The sequence below is a fragment of the Bos javanicus genome, chromosome 25 (genome assembly GCF_032452875.1).
Source record: "Bos javanicus breed banteng chromosome 25, ARS-OSU_banteng_1.0, whole genome shotgun sequence".
In the NCBI taxonomy this organism is placed as follows: Eukaryota; Metazoa; Chordata; class Mammalia; order Artiodactyla; family Bovidae; genus Bos; species Bos javanicus.
The window spans coordinates 30,671,993-30,691,694 of NC_083892.1; the positions used below are offsets into that span (position 1 = coordinate 30,671,993).

At 42.0% G+C, this 19,702-nt stretch overlaps 1 protein-coding gene and 1 long non-coding RNA gene across 9 annotated transcripts in view; both read right to left on the reverse strand.

Moving 5' to 3' along the window:
* Positions 1–19,702, reverse strand: part of AUTS2 (activator of transcription and developmental regulator AUTS2) — a 1,221,294-nt gene that overhangs the window by 954,470 nt on the left and 247,122 nt on the right. The window lies entirely within an intron of this gene.
* The window catches only part of LOC133238917 (uncharacterized), a 158,083-nt gene that overhangs the window by 16,586 nt on the left and 121,795 nt on the right, over positions 1–19,702 (reverse strand). The window contains exon 2 of the long non-coding RNA XR_009733675.1: positions 1–19,702. This exon is cut by the window's left edge and continues 16,586 nt beyond it; it is cut by the window's right edge and continues 91,980 nt beyond it. This is a non-coding gene — a long non-coding RNA (uncharacterized LOC133238917).

Here is a 19,702-nt window from a genome sequence, read left to right on the forward strand (position 1 = left end):
ACGTCTTCCACTAAAAACACACTAGAGTGCCACACAATCCACGGCCACTGGAATATGCGGATGGAGGACTGGGATGTGGAGAGCTGGCCGTGAAGTTACAGGTGCGTGTCCCGCTGTGCGCACGATGGGTGCCCCTAGCCCCTGCTGTTCAAGGGTTAACTGTATAGTCAATAATACCATATGCGTGGGGATTCCTTGGTGGCTCAGATAGTAAAGAATCTACTTGCAATGCAAGAGACCTGGGTTTCATTCCTGGGTGGGGAAGATCTCCAGGAGAAGAGAACGGCCAGCAGTATTCTTGCCTGGAGAATCCCAAAGACAGAGGAGCCTAGGAGGCTACAGTCCATGGGGTCAATATTCAAAAGTTTCTTAAAAAAAAAAAAAAAAAAGCAGATCTTAAAAGTTCTTATAACAATAAAAAAGTTTTGTAACTATGTATGGTGACAGGGGTTAACAGACTTATTATAGTGATCATTTCACAAGGTACACAAATACTACTGTACTCGTGAAGCTAATATAATGTCCTATGTCAATTATACCTCAATTTTGAAAAGAAAAGAAAAAAAAGAAATAATCACATTTAAAACAAGTGTCAGGGGATCATCTTTTAGTATTAACAACGCAATGAAGACTTCAGAGGGGGTACAAGTCCCCCGCCTTGTTACCTCTAGGTAACAAGTCCCAAGCTAATTAGCCAGCAGCTATCAAACACACCGAGTATTATGTGATCTGGCCCACAGATTTCTTCTAACAAAACATCTGGGATTTGCCTCTTTGAATAGGATGCTGCATTGAAACAGAAAAGCAAGAGAAGATGTGATAATACTTGCTCACCAACACGTTTTCCCTGGGAGATGAGATAAATCCAACTTTATCCAGTCATGGAAACACCCAAAGTCAAACAGGTCGGTGTGACCTGCCATTTCAGCAGGGAAGCGTGAAGCTACAACAGTCTCATGGATACAGGGTAGACGTTGATTGGAAAGGGGATAAATTCTTATTTCAATGCTTGCAGTAAAAGTTTTATGTAATTCCAGATCAATCAGGTGACTTAAATAGTTATCACCACTGCTTGTTCTAGAATATTAATCTCCTGAGGGAGAGAACTCTTAAACATCACATCAAATCTCTCTCAATATCATACCTGGTCCTTGGTAGTTACTCAATAGAAATGTGTTGTAAAAATACTGAAAAATTAAGCTTAAAACTCAGTATTTTGGATCACAATTCTATTACTTCAGCACTGATCAAGCAACTACTTGACTGTATCAAAAAGGCAGAGGTCAGCCTATAAGTGAAGTGAAGTGAAGTTGCTCAGTCGTGTCTGACTCTTAGCAACCCCATGGACTACAGCCTACCAGGCTCCTCTGTCCATGGGATTTTCCAGGCAAGAGTACTGGAGTGGGGTGCCATTGCCTTCTCCAACTAATTCACTAGTTTATTCTGCAATAGCCTATATATACATCCAAAAAAAAAAAAAACCTAAAATCAGAAGTTATCAGTCACTGTGAACACCTAGTTGTGAATAACTGCTCATTGATGTACTCTTAGACGTTACTAAGAATGCTGAGAATGGGCACAGTGTCCCTCCCTTCCTATATATACAGTGGGGGCACAAAGCCTGTAATCACTGAAAAGAGGTCCAATTCCAGAGTTCTAGGGCCCTACAGTCTGTATTGCTGATGGACAGTCAAAATGCTTTCTCTGTAAGCTTCAACTGGGCAACCTGTTCTGTGCTTCCTTGTATGATGCTAAAATAAGTCTTAAGTCTCCAACATAGAGACCTCGCTGGTGGTCCAGTGGTTAAAACTCTGTCCGTCCACTGCAGCAGGGCACAAGTTTCATTCCTGGTCGAGGAGCTAAGATCCTGCAAGCCATGAGGCATGGCAAAAAAAAAAAAGAAAAATTTTAAGTCTCCAACGTTTTCTACACAAAAACTGAGGCATCTATCAGGGTATTTGTGTGACACAGAGACCTGTAAGCCATTTCCACCCCACAAGCTCTACACAAAAACAGAACCAGAGCTGGCCATAATAAATATTTTCAGCCCCTTGGATTTTGTGTTTATAATCTGATGAGAGCAATCAAAGTCAATTTTTAGCACTAATAATAATAATCATATTAATGCTAGAAACCTTAGCACTCAGTTTACAATCTAACTGAGACAGGAGCAAGAAACAAATAATTTCTATTCTGATCCACAGAACAAAAGTGACTGAAGTGGCTATTCTCTTCAGTAAAGTACCAAATGCATACCACTCAGATGTACAGGAGAGGAGTTAATTCTTTATACAGAACGATGCTTCAGACCGAGTGTCAAGATTCTCTCTAGTGCTTGAGAAAGGCTGACCAAGGCTTTCAAATGCATATATTTTCTTGAAATACTGCCAAATTCCTAGACATTCAGTGCAGTAATTTAGAACAGATAGAATAAAAACCTCATCCAGGAATGACTAGGGGAAAGCATGATGGGGAAGTGGATGAATAAGCAAAGCATGATCACAATATATTCATAGAAGAATCTAGTAAAAGATGAAGATGAAAAACTGTTCAGGGCAGATTACAGTCAATATAGAGCCACTGAAGGTTTCTAAAGGGAAGCATCTTGCATTCAGAGTAGACAAGCCGAATGTCCATCCTAGACATCAGATAGACACAAGGCCTGGGCTGACGCCTATCAATCCCACCTTCTTAATCTCTCTGCCATCTGTCCACCTCCCTGTGACTCCATGTCACTACCTGAATTCAGAGCTCCTCGTCTGGACTTTCATTACCAACATCCTAACTGGTACTCACATCTACAGTCTTTCACGCTGCTGCAGGACTGGCGGTGCTAACACTCAAGTGCAAGTCTACACACGTGCCTCCTTTGCACAAAACCTTCAGTTCATGATCAATTCTAATCTCATATGCCTGGGTCCACAAGGCTTTCAGTGATCCAGGCCCTCGCTTACAGCTTTAATCTCACTTCTTGTCACCATCTCCTAGACGCCCCCTCCCCAAGTGCACACTTAAAACCCCAGACACACTAAACTACTGGAAGTTCCCCAGCTGTGCCAAGAGTCTCTTAACTCAAGTCTCTTTAAAACTGTAATTTCCTCTGCTAGTGATATTACTTCCTCCAAGCTTACTCAACCCTCTCTGCTTGGTCATCTCCTACTTAGCTTTAAGGTCTCCATTATCCTTAACAAAACACTTATTCCTCTTGTATTATCATTTCCATTTTACTTTTCTATCCCTCTACCAGTCTATGCTAGGTCTGATGTGTGACCATATCCCTAGCATCTAATAAATCAAATTTTTCCTCAAAGAAATATTTACCCTAGGGATGACTCTACATAGGTAGGTGGTTCCAGCCATTCTCTGACACACTATCCCTGGGAGGCAGGAGGCAAGAAGTTGTGCATGATATTTGAATCTCATCAAGCCATTCTCTTAGGGCAGACACCATTTTTATTCCATGCAACATTTCTAACAAATCAGCACACATTTCAAGTTTAAGAAATATATGCCAATTTAGCTTTCAACCTCAACAAAGACTCAGTAAGGGTGGTAATAATAATACTAGCAACTCACATTTACTTCCTGAGCTTTTACCGTCTGAGCTTCCCTGGTGGCTCAGACAGTAAAGCATTTGCCTACAATGCGGGAGAGCCGGGTTCAATCCCTGGGTTGGGAAGATCTCCTGGAGAAGGAAATGGCACCCCACTCCAGTATTCTTGCCTGGAAAATCCCATGGATGGAGGAACCTGGTAGGCTACAGTCCATGGGGTTGCAAAGAGTCGGACACAACTGAGCAGCTTCACCTTCACTGTACCACTGAGCAGATGGTGTGCTCATTTACTTAATCCTTACCACAACCCTACATATCAGGAAATCTGCTTCTCCCATCACTGCTGTTGTTGTTTAGTCACTAAGTCATATCCAACGCTTTACAACCCCATGGACTGTAGCCTGAAAGGTTCCTCTGTCCATGATATTTTCCCGGCAAGAATACTGGAGTGGGGTGGCCATTTCCTTCTCCAGGGGATCTTCATCCAGGGATCAAACCCATATTAGCAGGCTGATTCTTTACCACTGAGCCACCAGGGAAGCCCTCTCCCACCATACAGATGAGGAAACTGAGGTTTAGAAATGTTAAAGCAAGTGATTCTCAACTCTAGCCATTTAGTGAATCTTCTTGGAAGCTTCAAAAATAAAATCCTGAACCTCACTCAAATGAAACCAAATCCCAACCTCTGGGGGCATTTTTACGTGTGCCTAAAATTTTCCAGTTTCTATGCTACAGACAACCTGAATTCAGTCTGATTTCAAAGCCAGACAGATCTGTTAAAGCACCACACTCTTTTAAGCCACTTCTCTGAACTTATAAGTCCTGGAACATTTATCCTTTCTCTTCCAAGTATGATCAGGTGATAGCCTCTTGATTAGTAAAAGGAGAGTCTCTTTAGAATATAGATCATATCAAGTGCCACCCTGAATGTGTAAGCCAACTTCATGATTCTCATCTGAGACAGCAAAGAGGGCTCTTTGCTAATTTAATAGCAGTTTTCCTAACAGCATCTTCTACAAAACCAGCCATTGTGTGGGGACTGAAATGGACCATAGGATGTTAATCTGTCACATATTAATTTTTTTTAAAAAATAACCTATTTTCTCAGGAGGCGCGAGAAGCCCAGAATTTTCACCAGGCTTGACAGGTCAAAAGAAGATAAATGAGTTATATCATTGGGGTGCAGGAGGCTAAAATTTTAAAAACCTATCTTAAAACGATATTTGAGATAATCCAATATCCCAAATGTGCTAAAAACTAAACATAAAAGCATCTTGTTTTCATTTTGGTACTTAGAATAGATTCGGGCTCACATTCAGATATAATATTTGACACTGATATATTAAGAACATACCCAACATGACAAGAAAGGAAGTAGATGGAAGAAAACATTTCAGCAAATTACAAATAAACGGTGAATGATAGAATGGATTGATTTTCTAACCTTTCCTATTTCTGAAACCTGAGATTCAAACAAAGAAAGTAAGAGCTTATCCACTTTCCTTAATGTGAAAACAAGAAGAACATCAGAACGGGCATATATGCCTCTGCCAGGCTTTCTGATCTGTTTAGTTCAGGGCCAGCCTCCTGGGTGAGCGAAAGCCCAACCACCTAGTGCCCTGAACTCAGAAGGGCTTAGCACCTGGTTTAATGCGCTGTAGTTTTGTCTTTGAACTTGTGTTTGGTAAGTGAAGTTTGAAGGCAGTGGAGCACGTGCACAAGCAGAGGAAATTTATGTAACAGGCATGCCTGCCACTCTTTGCTGCTGTTTGCACATAGCATTCACTATGCCCCAGGAACACAGAACGCAGTAAACGTGAGAGTTCAATGAAACTCAGAAAATGAGGTAAGCACGTTACATCTACAATGGAGGGAGAGGAGACACTAACAGCCTGGCAGGTCATAGTTTCCCTTGGAATCAGAATTTGGCTTAAAACATAAAAAGGAGGCAAGGGTGTTAGGAGAACTCTGACCTACAGAGTTCATACACCTTTTGGAGAAAAACATACACAAATGGGAAATCTTACAAGATAGAGGAAACAGTGTCTTACTCAAATCAGAACTAAAAATATATCCAAAAATGAGACAGCACTTAATAGTCCTTAGAGGGACTTCCCTGGTGGTCCAGTGGTTAAGAACCTGCCTGCAAATGCAGCGGACAGGGGTCCAATTCCTGGTCCAGGAACTAAGATCCAACATGCCATAGAGCAACTAAGTCCATGCCCCACAACTACTGAGCCTGAGCTCTAGAATCCATGCTCCAAACAAGAGAAGTCACGCAGCGAGAAGCCTTCACACCACAACTAGATAAAGGCCACACATAGCAACAAAGACCCAGAGCAACCAAAATAAATAAAATTTTTTGAAAATGTTTAAGTGCTTAGCGGTGGGAGGAAGACTAGTAAAGATATCAAAGTGGAAAAGGTTCCTAAATAAGACTCAACAGAGCTTTCACCATCTGCATTATACAGTGCACACATAAATGCATTGCTGGGGGTTAGCAAAAGCTGGGAGAACTCTCTTGCCAGTCTTCTATAATTTCATCTACAGCTGTTCAGAATGTCATTTTCCAGAGTCTTTTATGTAGATAATTCATAGGCAAATCCCTATGTTCCAATAACTCTTGTCCAAGCCTTAGGAGCACACCACTTCAAACTCATACATGAGCAGGGGCTGATGTGCTTCATTCAGAAGGAGGGGTTGTCCAGAGGCGTGACTGTTACTCACAAGAAGGACCAAGATGTATTACAGGCATTCGCTGAACCAAAAGCAAATACCTCTTCCAGCACAGTGCACATGTATAAGGACAGCTCTTCATTTTCCAGCCTAGCAGAGGGGAACATGGGTGCAATGACTCCTCAACTGCCTAATCCCCGTATCACTTATATTCAAAAGTCAGTACGGGTTGTGGAAAGTGCAATCAATGGCCCAGAGGCCTAAGATCAAATTTTAAGTCCTGCTTCATCTTATACAAGCCATTTCAATACTGGAAATTCAAATTTCGTCATTTATAAAATAGGAAGACAAACCATCACAGCTCCCTCGTAGGTTGTTGTGAGACTGAAATAAGAACGTGTGCACATCATGGTAAAAAGGAAAGCATGGAATGAATGTTGCAGGCTCATTATTAAACTCTGGAGAAGTCCTACGTGCTTTGAGGAAGACTTACCTTCATAATTAGTTTGTACTGCTGCACATAAACTGGTTGGCAGAGGTAATCCAGCCTCGGATAGAAACTTCAATCAAGATCTGACTGCCAGTAGAGGGCCATTACGGAAAGGAGAGGGTGGGATGACTTGAGAGAACAGCACTGAAACATATACATTACCATATGTACAACAGATAAAACCGTGCAGGTTTGATGTATGACTCAGGGCACCCAAAGCGGGGGCTCTGTGGAAACCTGGAGGGAAGGGGTGGGATAGGATGTGAGAGGGGTGCAGGATGGAGGGGATACATGCGTGCCTATGGCTGGTTCATACTGATGTGTGGCAAAAAAACCATCACACTGTTGTAAAGTAATTATCCTCCAATTAACATAAATCAATTTTTTAAAAAGGAACTTTAACATTCATTTGTGACACATGCATCATGTGCAACAAGTAGATACATCTGATGTATCTACAGCTTGGGTCAAATGTTATCTCAAAATTGAGCAGCATCTTCTTAGGAAGCAACAAGGTAAAGCCAAATCCTTGCATAAATGAAGGATTCCCAAAGGCAGCAGAAGCCTGTAGTTCAGGGTGTACAGTAGCTACCTGACTTACAAACTTTACACATAAACTGTTTCCTAATGTGTCCATAGCAAGGGAAACTCTAGGAGTGTTTAACCTACAAGAAACTTGAGTTTACTTCTTAATTTTCTTAAGGATGAAAGATTAACTCACCCAGGAACACGGTCTCAGATTACTATCTCCACTAAATCCTGACCCCTTGCCTGCCTGTCTCGGAGACTCCAGCTCAACAATCAGCCCAAGGAGTCAGGATTCTCCTTTAACAGGAGATAAACACTGCCTAACCCCCAGACAACCTCAGATGGCCCATAACAAAGCAAATGAAAGGATACTGTCAGTCAACACAGCTCCCACTGCTCCTTCATCCTCTTTTTCCTTTCTGGCTCTGTTGGGTCTTAGCTCCGGCAAGTGGGACGGGGTGGAGGCACACAGGCTCTCTAGTTGTGGCATGTGGGCTCAATAGTCGCAACATGCCGGCTTAGTTACTCCATGGCCTGTGAGATCTTGGTTCCCCAACCACAGATCAAACCCATGTGTCCTGCAGTGAAAGGAGGATTCTTAACCTCTGGATCACCAGGGAAGCCCCTCCTTCATTCTCTTTTAAAGGCAGACCAGAATAGGTCCCAGATAACCTAGCAATACATGCTGAAGTCTAAACCTGGCTGAAGAACCCTGTTTCCGGGGCTTCGTTATCTTGCTCAAGTCTACTAGAGAACCACTGAGTGACCCATGGGCCCCTTTTCCAGGCTGACAGTAACTCTGCCACCTGAAGCATCCAGCACCTGGAAGAAAGGCCAATGCTCCTGACCCTGGACTGCTAACCCAGGATCTAAACACTCCTGAGATTAGATTAACGCACTGCTGAGCAAACCACAACCCTAGGCTATACCAGGAAACCTCTGGAAGGATGGAAACAAATCTGCCTATCTTAGTTCTCAATCATAGTTGAAGCCAGATCCTGTGCTCTTATCCCTTCTAACCAGCCTTGTCTTAGCACAAGCATATAACATATTATGACAGCAGGGCTGGAAAAGCCCTGTAAGATATATTTTTGTTGTTCAGTCGCTCAGTCCTGTCTGACTGCAACTCCATGGACTGCCACACACCAGGCTTCCCTGTCCTTCACTATCTCCCAGAGTTTGCTCAAATTTACATCCACTGAGTTGGTGGCAATACCTACCCATCTCATCCTCTGCTGCTCCATTTCTCCTTTCCCCTTCATTCTTCCCCAGCATCAAGGCTTTTCCAATGAGTTGGCTCTTGGCATCAGGTGCCAAGGTACTAGAGCTTCAGCTTCAGCATCAGTCCTTCCAATGAATATTCAGGATTGATTTCCTTACGGATTGACTGGTATGATCTCCTTGCAGTCCAAGGGACCCTCAAGAGTCTTCTCCAGGACCACAATTTGATACCAGAACCTCATCTCACCCAGGTGTCTCTAACTAAAGCTGCTCTAGCACTTGTTATGTGAAAGGACTTGCTCTACAATTTATTTTCCCAACAAGGATACTGAATTCAAAATTAACAGACTATTAAATGCAGAAAGAATATGATGACCCCTGCTATCCCAGCCATGTGACAAGATCCTTAAATAAACACCTGCAGTATGTGGCAGGTGGCCTAATAGACCGGTAGTGCCCATTTGCTCCCAGAGCAGGAAAGCACGCTCCAGGGAAAACCATGGGAGGTTTCCTGGAAGAGGCATCTGAGCTGGGCTTTCGCAGGGTGTGATTGTGAAAGGCAGATAATAAGGAGAACAGAATGAGCACCTATGAGGGAAAGTCAGTAAAAGAGAAGGCTGGATTGTTAAGAGAAGGAAGGAGCTACTTAATCACCAGCCTAAGGAAATTTGGACTTCATACGTCAGGCCACAGGAAGCCACAGAAGGCTTTGAACAGCATGCTGAAGTAAGTAGATGAACAGACAACTATAGGAAGGTTTGGGGCAAAGAGAGACTAGAACCACAAGGCCAATTAAGAGGCAGCTGAAACTGTGCAGATGATGCATAATGAGGCCCTGAACAAAGCAGGTAGCAAAAAAGTGAAAAGGGAAAAGTGACAAGGAATAAAAGTACTCAGGAGAGGAGAGAAAAGGGGAGGGAAATAAAATACTGGTCAAAAATTTAACCAGACAGAAACAGAAAATATAGGGGGCATTACTAAAAATCAAGGATGAAAAAGAGCCAAAGATAGGATGTGTGCACTTTATCACAGACACACTGGGATTCTAGTGGAATTTTCAGAGAGAGACACAGAGATAGGGAGTTGGGAAGGAAAATTCTGACTGAAAATAAAAATTGGGAAGCTAATGACATTTTGATAATGGATGATGGGCACTGATGGGGCCGGGAGATGAGAATAATCAGCAAAACAGAACTCAGGGCACCGTGCACAGCTGGGGGTCTAGAAAAGGAAACGGGAGCAGAAGAGAAATGGCCTCGGCACGAGACACAGATAAAGAACAAGAAAAATGTGATGTCACGGAAGGCACCGAAAGGAAAACATCTCAAGGAGAGGACCATTAACCCCTGTCAAACATCACAGAGACTTTCTATAACAGAGAAGAGGAATGAGAACGGTCCCTGAGCGGGGAGATCAGAAAACCTCAAGTAGATTTCATCCACACTGACATTAATGACCAAGAATGGATGCCACCTGATATTGGGAGACCTCTGTGTTCAAAACACTTTTAAGAAATTCTGTGCAGCACCGAGATTATATAAAAAACCTAAGGGAGACTCGGGGCACACTGGACACAGGTCTGGGCAGCAACCAAAATATGCTGGTAACCATGAGTGCCTAAGACCACTGCATGGCCCAGGTCTGAAGACCATACAAACCAAAGCTGGCTCCCCAGACCCTCCCTACTCCCTTGCTGGTTTCTCTTCCCTAGAAATCACAGCCATCAAGCAAAGCAGTGCAGAGTACCACAATCTAAGTATACAATTCCCTTGGGGAAAAAAAAAAAAAAGCCTACCATCCTGAGATATTCCACACATGAGACATAAATCTTTCTGTTCATTCATGTCTGACTGTGAGTAAAAAAAATAGTTGAAGGCAGATATATGAACTTCCTATCGACCCTGCAGGATATTTGTAATACAGAGAGTGAGACTTACATAATGTGTGTACAGAAGAGCAGATGGATCTTCCAATAAGTGAAATACGATCCTACACAGTTTTCCCTCTCCTACCATACTTTTAATTCACTAGTCACCTTGTCTTTTTCTAAGAGTCTCTTTTTGTACTCAACTCCCATCTATTTGGATAGATCATTAGCATCATCACAAATCATGGCTTCAGTGCCAACCCAACCACATTATGCAATTTACTGCGTGGCACCTGGCATTAAGGCTCCTGTTATCTGATTTTAGGAGTCATTATTTCAAATATTTTAGATAAAGTGTGTTTTCCCTCTCCATGTACAGAATGATAAATGCTTTGCAAATAACTGTGCGCGTCTCCACTTAGTATGTCAGCGGGTAAATGATGCTCCTGCTGCCATGGCCCCTTTCATTATCTGAATCCTGAAGAAACTGTTCTGCAAACAGCATGGCTGCAAGATGACATCTGTGTGTTCATTAATGCATCATTTCCTCTGCACAGAAGCCCTACAACTGAAATTTAATTCTAATCTTTAATTGAACAAAATTGCTTTCAGATGACGAATTAAGGAGAGGGAGCCACACCCTAGCACAGGGCTGCAGCCAGGGAGAGCAGCAGCATTCCTCCTCGGGTAGGGAGGAAACGGCAACCCAAAACTGACTGTGAATCGATTTGCTCTCACTTGGTGCACTATGGAGGGGGCAGGGGGGAGAAGAGGAAACAATTTGCTTTATTACAGTCATTTCCTAAACAAAGTGAGTGTGGGAGTATTTGAATTTAAAATCTCAAAGCAACTACCCTACACTGAAACAAAGTAGGGTTACTGGAGACATGGCACCCACTTGACATGCGCTCAACCCTGGTTTTGAAGGCAGGAAGACATATTTGGGTTTAAAAGCTTCATGTCTGGTGGGGCTGGTAACTTATTTTGCTTGGGACGAAGAAGACTCCTGTTCCCACACCACTTCCTGGCGTCAAGAACCACAGTCCAGGTCAGTGGTAGTCAGAGACACAGGCCAGCAGATTGCAAGTCCGAGATACCCACAGTACCAAACACAAGGCAGAAGTCAGAAAGCTATATGGTCAGCCCCTCCTCCAGAGTATTACAGTGTTGGTATGATGGTACTTTTTATGCCTCTATGGCTTCAATTCAACGTACTCCTGATACCCTAGGCTTCTTAAGTGTGGAGAAGCACGCACACACATTCCCAGCTCCGGGGCAAGGCCACCACACTACTCAATCTAGCTGTGGCTACCACAGCAGACTCCAGAATTAAGTAGAATCCTAATCCAGACTTTTCCTTTTCCTAATGTTTAAAAAATTTATTTAATTCAAGCACAGATGATTTACAATGTTGCACTAATTTCTACTGTACAGTAAAATGATTCTGATTTACAGACAGAAATAAATAAATATACATTGTTGTTAAAGTGTGTGCTCAGCCATGTCTAACTCTTTCTGACTCCATGGTCCATAGCCCGCCCTCCAGGCTCCTCTATCCATGGAATTCTCCAGTCAAGAACACTGCAGTGGGCTGCCATTTCCTAGTCCAGGGGGATCTTCCTGACCCAGGGATCAAACCCAGGTCTCCAGCATTGCAGGCAGATTCTTCGTCATGTGAGCTACCAGGGAAGCCCATTTCCTCAAACACAGCAAACCAGCTCAGTCACCAGGAGTCTGAGTAAGTTATCCTGCCATCTTCTGAGACAGGAAAAAGCTAGGAAGGAGAGCAGCCATACTGGCCTCTTATCCTACATCTTGTCCTCAGAATGTGAGGAAGCCATACTTCAGTACTGGCAATTCTAGGAGACTCCAAGGAAAGCTTCAGAGGTATTAAGAAATAATCATTTATCTGAATTAACATTCCACTCCAGATGAGGTAATTAATTAGGCAAAAGAAAACAATCCTTAGTACTTTGCTCTGATAATTAACAAACGTTAAATCTGCCATTGGTAATTTACTACACTGAGAACAGAAAATTTCAATTGTTCAACCTCAACCTGCAAGCCTTTTATCTCCTTGCAAGCTTTTTTCAATAATCCTTTATCAGCTGACATTAAGGAAAGTACAAAAGCAGTGGGGCACTGCTCAAGATGCTTACTTAACCTTTATAACCGCAAGATGGTACAGTGTGTGCATTTTTCAAAGTGACAGGCTGCTTTACAGGGAACACCAGCAGACAAGAGAAAGGAGCACCGTGTCCGCCCAAAACAGAGAACAGCACCCTCCCTATTTTCCCAACCACCACGCAGAGCACTCCTGTAATTCTATGTTAATCCCTGCACTAGGAGACAGCCAAAATCCATTTATAGGTCCTTCAAGCATTGCTTTCAGAATATGGTAAAATCCTGAAGGGGAGCAAAGCGGTAGCACTACTCCTCGGCCTCCCCTACAAATCAAAGGAAAGGACACATTGAAACCTGATTTTTTAGTCATTTGAAGCCCTGCATAAAAATCTGCTTAACAGCTTCAGCCTGGGAACCAGCTTTGTTTTGTTTTTTTTTTTTTAATGAAGCCGCACTGACTATGAGGTAGGTTTTGTTTCAGCTATATTATCAGTCAGTCACCAGAGTTTTGGGCACTAGGCTCAATGCAATGATATATGGGTCTTTGATTCAATAACATCATGAAATAAAAAAGCTTCTGAAGTTCTTTCAGAGAAAAGGTGGCCTCCAAATAATTAATATCATGGCAAATATCATGGGTCCTAAATATGCTGTTGAATAAAGGAGTTGACCATTGCGAGAAGCAGCAATGGTCTGAATATCTGAAAGGAGATATCCTGTTGGGTTTACCTGAGGCGGGGGGGGTGGGGAGGGGGGGGAATATACAAGCAACATAACACCCTTATTTTTGCTGTATCTCTTTACAACTAAATCTAAAGCAGGAAATAGTGAGGAGGGAGCAGTGGAGGGAGAGAGCCAGAGACAGCTCTGTAAGTACAAGTGCCTTGGACTTACGGTAAAGTGATTATGGTGCATGGAGAGGGTGGAGGGGGTAAGGAGTAGGAAAAACCACAAGGAATTCCAAGGGTGATCTGAGGGGTAGTACACAGCCGGGAAGGATACACACATAAAGATCTAGCAAGATCCATGCATTTTATTACATGTTAGTTATTCTTCTCTAAAAAAAATAATGGTTCAGAAAACATTTTTAATTATTAATTTAAATCACAGTGCTCCCACCTTACTATTTAGATATCACCCTGATGCACTGGAAAGACCATGAGACTGAGATTCAGAGCAACAGCAGGCTCTGGCCCTCACGAGCTATCTGTCCTTCGTTAAGTGCCTTTTCCCATCTTTACTCAGGTCATTATACTGAAGGGGGCAAAAAGGAACCTAAAACATGGCTTCCCAGGTGGCTCAGTGGTAAAGAACCTGCCTGCCAGTGCAGGAGATGTTAAGAGACACAGGTTCGATCCTTGAGTTGGGAAGATCCCCTGGAGGAGGGCATGGCAACCCACTCCAGTATTCTTGCCTGTTAAATCCCATGGACAGAGGCGCCTGGAGGGCTATAGTCTATGCAGTTGTAAAGAGTCTGATACGACTTAGTGACTAAGCACAACCTGAAACATAGGATCCAGAGTCCCCCACATGGCAGCTGAACCAGCCCTCAGAACTGTTGGCCTGGCAGGAATAATGTTCTGTAAAATAATTTCTGATTCTTAACACTTCTGCAGCCTCTCATAGTCTCTGTTGCCTACACCTGTCCAATTCATTCACTTATGCAATTTGTCTAATCTCAGAAAACTGGTGAATTTTACAGCCCTTGTCTTAGACTCTCAGAGTCATTTCCAGCCCTAAAACTCTATAACTTAAAGTTTAGGTACTCCACTATGATTTTTTTTTTCTTTATACTCGGGTCTTGACCGGGTTAACAGAATAGAGGAATCAAACAGAGTAACATTAGACCATGTAATTGATGTGAAACTATCCAGTAACAAGTATTCTGCACAACCTAGCTGGCTGGCTCCTGGAATCAACTGACTGGTGACAAATTCTTTAGCCGGCTAAGCAGGCACGTTCACATGTTCTTGTTCTCTTAAATCTACAAGGCAGGCATCCACACGAGATTAAGATTTAATGCTTCCATTTGGAAGGATGGAAGCATTAAAAGATAAGGATGGAGGTGACTAGAATCAACAGCGACAAACAGATGAATCTGAGCATAAGAACAAGGACTGGTTACTAACATAGCGTCTCTCAATTTGTCAGCTTGTCTGACATTTCACCAAACTCTCAGGTCAGTTTTCAGGATGCATTAAAAGAAAATCATCCTGCAAAACAGGATACATGGCAGGTAAAAAATTTTTGTTTTACCTTAACAATGAACCTTAATATGACCATGACATAAAGCTCTTACATCACTGTCTTTTTACCTCTACTAACTTCTTTATTTCTACTTCTATTTAAAAAAATATTTAAATCTAAAGAGATTTCCCACTGAAATATTTCAAAACTCCCTTTGTTTCTTTTGAAAGCACAATATCCTCAATTTTTATCCAGGAGTTAATAGCTCTTGCTTTCATTCTGTAACTGTTGGTAATGGCTGTCTTGACAAGGCTCTCTGCTTCAATGAACACAATATTTGGAATGATGAAAATGCTACAAGCATGAACCCTTCCTATACAATATTTAATAGTCCGGTTCACTTGACAACTGCAGTGATTTTCAGAAGTTAAGCAAAGTAGAAATAATTAATACCTACTGGATGTCCAGTGCTATACAAAGCACTCTCAGAGAGGGCAGAATTAATCCAAGACTCTGGCCACACAAGGCATATGATAGGTATGAAGACCAAACTCTTCTGACCCCAAAGAGTAAGGGCAGACTCAGTAACTACGCTGTGAACTCCTTTTGATTCAGGGGCTCTTCTCCTGGTATTCACCAGGGGCTTTAATCTCATACCTTCACTTCTCTTCCTCCTTCCCTAGGCTACAGGGCCTTCTGGCCACCATCCCTTTATTCAGCACTCACTCAGACCACCACAGGGGAAGGGAGGAGACAGAAAGTGCAACTCCATCCATTCTATAATCAGCACAAAGAAGCTCAGCGGGGGAGATATTTGAAACTAATGACTGAATCAAGAGTTAGGACTTACCTTGGAGTTAAATAGAAAGTCAGAAAAGACCCTGAAGGTCACTAAGACAACCTCTTCTACAATCAAGGCAAGTCCAGAGGAACTGACCATCTAAGTAGCCAGGATAGGGGAGTTTCAGCTCTGACTTAATTTGAAAAGCAGTGCAAGAACAACAAAGTCTTAGAACTTTTAAGCTCCACCCTCATATTTTTTTAATTTTACGAATATTGGTAACTATACCCCAAAGAATTGATATCTAGGTGACTATCCTGACAGTGGCAGCAACAACCAAAGCATCTGCTACCCTGAAATACAAAGATGATATTCTTGACCAACCACATGCAGAACATGCCGCTCTGTGTTTTTTGGTTTGTTCCACAGAATAGGTATTAAATTTTCACATCTATCAACGCCTGGGCTTCCCTGGTGGCTCAGTGATAAAGAATCTCCCCGCCAATGCAGGAGCCACAGGTTTGATCCCTGAGTCAAGAAGATCCTCTGAAGAAGGAAATGGCAACCCACTCCAGTACTCTTGCCTAGGAAATCCCATGGCAGAGGAGTCTGGTGGACTACAGTCCACGGGGTCACAAAAGAGTCGGACACAACTCAGTGACTAAACCAACATCAATACGCTATGTCTTTGTTTGGTTTCCTCGATGAGAAGGTGGTGGGGAGGAAACCATGGATGGAGAACAGGGCATGGCTCATCAGACCCCATGTTTCCATATAACACCTGTTCTCAGGGCACCAAGAAAATGCCCAAACGGTCCACCAGGCCATGCTTAGCCCTGGGCTGGCCCAGAATTCACTCCTGAGCTTGCTGTAGCTGGCAGTTTGATTTCCCCTTAATCAGAGACAAAAAGAATAATTCCTCACTACACTGGTGCTATTTATCACCCAGGGGAAATGTCTTATGAAATGGCAGTCCAAAAGTAGAAATTAAATTCCAGCTACTGAGAAACATCCACTTATATTATTAGTGTAATATAGACCATTTCTATGGCTATCTTAAAAATCAAATCCATTTCAGCTACTACATCTTTCATCTGAGTCTGCTAGGTGAACTCTCATATAATAAACTAATGATGTGTAATTCCAAGACAATAAATAAGCAAAATTTCAAGCGTTCCTCAAGACCCTAGTTTTCACCCTTCTAAGTATTAAGGAAATCAATTACAACCTGCCCTACTATCAGCAAGAAGACCATGTTCTGTCATTTTATTGTCTCAAAGAAGGTCTGGCAGGTAGGCCTAACAACAGACCCATGAGGGAGAAGTTAGACAAAAAAGACAGCTCACTGAGATTCAGCTGCATCAGCAGAGCCCTCATTTGCACAGTATTGTCAAAACAAGCAAATAAAACCTAACATATAGTAATAGTACCTCTTAGGGCTCTTTCCAGAGCTGCCTGCTTTGTTTTAACTCAACATACAAGAGCATGGATTTCATTAGACATTCCAAAGGGGCTGCTCAGTTTGGGGGAGGATAGGAGGAGCCTTGTCAGCTGATGTCTGAACACACTGCTCAGGTATGACTCTCAACAAAGCCATGGCTCCAAGTGCCTAGGGTCGAAGGATCCAGGCAAAGAACTGAAGAACTATTATGTACATAGAGCCTCGATGAACTGATTTAATAGGGGGAAAAAAATAGCTCACGCATCCCTTCCTCTGACGCGGTCAAAGTCCTAGCTTTTTAAAGGGAAATGGCAATTCCCTGAAGAACAAAATATGTGAATATTCAAATGCTTGTTAGGCCATGTCCACTGTGTATAAATGTCCCAATATACCACCAAGAAAAGGCAACAACCACCAAGGGAATCTGTGGGAAAGTCCAGGGCTAGCACTTACACAGCTGACCCAGTTGTATGTTCTATAGAAACATGGGTATTGAAATAGTGAGAGGATATATTTAGAGGACACTTCATTGTTCACAAAGCGTTCTCATGCATGTTATTTCATTGATTTCTCACATGAAGAAGTGTGACACGACTCTATCCAATTGAGAAAACTGATTCTGGCACAAGTTAAACGACTTGTTCAAGGCCATGCAACTAGTTAGTGCACCCAACTCAAGTCTGTAATGAGATAAGGGAGCTGAAGATGAAGGATAATTAAAACTGAAAACCGAAGGCTCTAGAGGTTCTTCCACATACTACAAAAAAAAAAAAGAGAGAGAGAGTAACCAGAGCAGAAATTAAATCCAAGGAGAGGTACTGCAGGAACAAAGATGACCAGTGAAGGAATGAATACTGAATAATAAGGATATAAGAGATCAGCTAAGAAAACAAGGAAAGAGCACAGGCAATGTATTATTAAAGAGTGCTTCTCAAAGACCAGCTCCCGGTCCCAGACTTGGAGATCTCTTTCCACTGGTGGGGTCCAGGCTGAGATAAGAAGTCCCTAGACTGAGCCCTGGACAAGAGAGTCTGGCTTGCCCCCCTGTGACTTGGCGTATTCCAGAATCACCCTGTTAAAAGTATTGGGGCTCACTTTAAGGGGGACATCAAGAAAATGAAGCACACTGAATGGTGAATTATCTAAAAATATGAAGCAATAAAGAATGGCTCAAACAACCCAGGAACATTTAGGCAAGAAACAGAGAAAACTGATGTATTCCACCACCGGAAGGATCACGGTGGAGGAGCTACATACGACCTAACTGTGTCTCAAACAAAGGAAGTAATCATTTTTAAATGAAAGCCATCCACAGTGAAATGAGCCACAAAGGGTCCTCTGGACACTCTATCCCCGAATACCTGAAGCAGAAATTGACTGGCAAAGTTTGTGAGAGTTAAGAAGCAGAGGGTGAGAGCCTGGGGGAGGTCCTCGCAGCAAGAGTCCATGATTCCAACCCCTCAGTTTCCTCTCAATGAAAAACGAAGTCAAAAATTATCTACCTACCTGAAGGTATTTAAGAATGTCTGTTATATAGACAATGACCAACATGTGCAGTCTAGAAAGCTAAGAAACAAAGCAATGTAGATTAATAAAGCAACTCTGATAGAGTTCAATAAGAACTATGGTAAGTGCCTTGACAATGGTCCTGAATTGAGAAAACTGAAATCCTCAACAGGAAAAGCATTAGGTATATACAGGGTTAGTATGAAATGATAAAATTTAGGAAAATCAACACTGTTATTTTTCATACCATCCATCAGATATCAATATAAAATATTATTTAATATGTGTTCCCGATGATACAATAAGAAGGGTACAGAACTTCAGGGCAGGAGGCCAAACTCTAGTCCTGCCTCTTTCACAAAAAGACAACAGAAATCACCTCCCTATACAGTTTCATGTCGAAAATTAGTGGGTTGGGTAAATGTATAAGGACCTATCCAATAACAAAATTATACAATTCCATTTCAATAAAATATTAACTTCACAATACCAAGGTTAGTTTAGTATTAACACTTAGCCTACCCATGAACTTTAAGCAGCTTTATATTTGAAGTTATTTTCGTCTATTTTTGGAAGCTTTATTTTACATAGACTAGGTACATCAGACATGCCACGGGGACTACAAGTAATGTTCCAAACCAAAATTTTCCTTTTTCTCGGCATTCAACTTTAGGGGTAAAGTGATTTGTTCCTAGAGATCTTTTACATTCTCAAAAGAATCATGGACTTGAGAAGCAAAGCATTCATCTAAAAGCCTCTATATTCATAGAACAATAAACTGTAGATATTACCATACCTAATTGTAGGAGTATCAGTACCTTCCTAAAAATTAAACCAAACTCTTTCTCACACACACACACACACACACACACACACACACGTTTTCTAAAGGATTACCTTCTAGAAATTAAAAAAATAATAATAATAAAGTCTTACTGATCATTTATGAACTGAAAGACTATGAGGAATGATAAAGTCACATAACAATCTCAAGAACAAAGAAACACATCATTACTGAATACCCCCAGCACCAAGCACAGTGATGATCACACAGTAGTCGCTCAATAAATAATTGCTGAAGGCATCACTCAATCACTCTCCAACAGAGAAGTGAGAAAAATCACTATTAATCTTTCAGAAATGAAATTAAAGTGACACTAAAGATGAATCAACTGGGAGAATACAGTCCCTTGATCACATCTTAAATTTGCCAGAAACATTAAGAAACGCACAAACACACTTGCAGATAAAACCACCATGGCATTCTAAGAAATTAACATGGAATAAAATCTGGGTAGTATCCTTTATCTTTTATTGAAACAAACAAG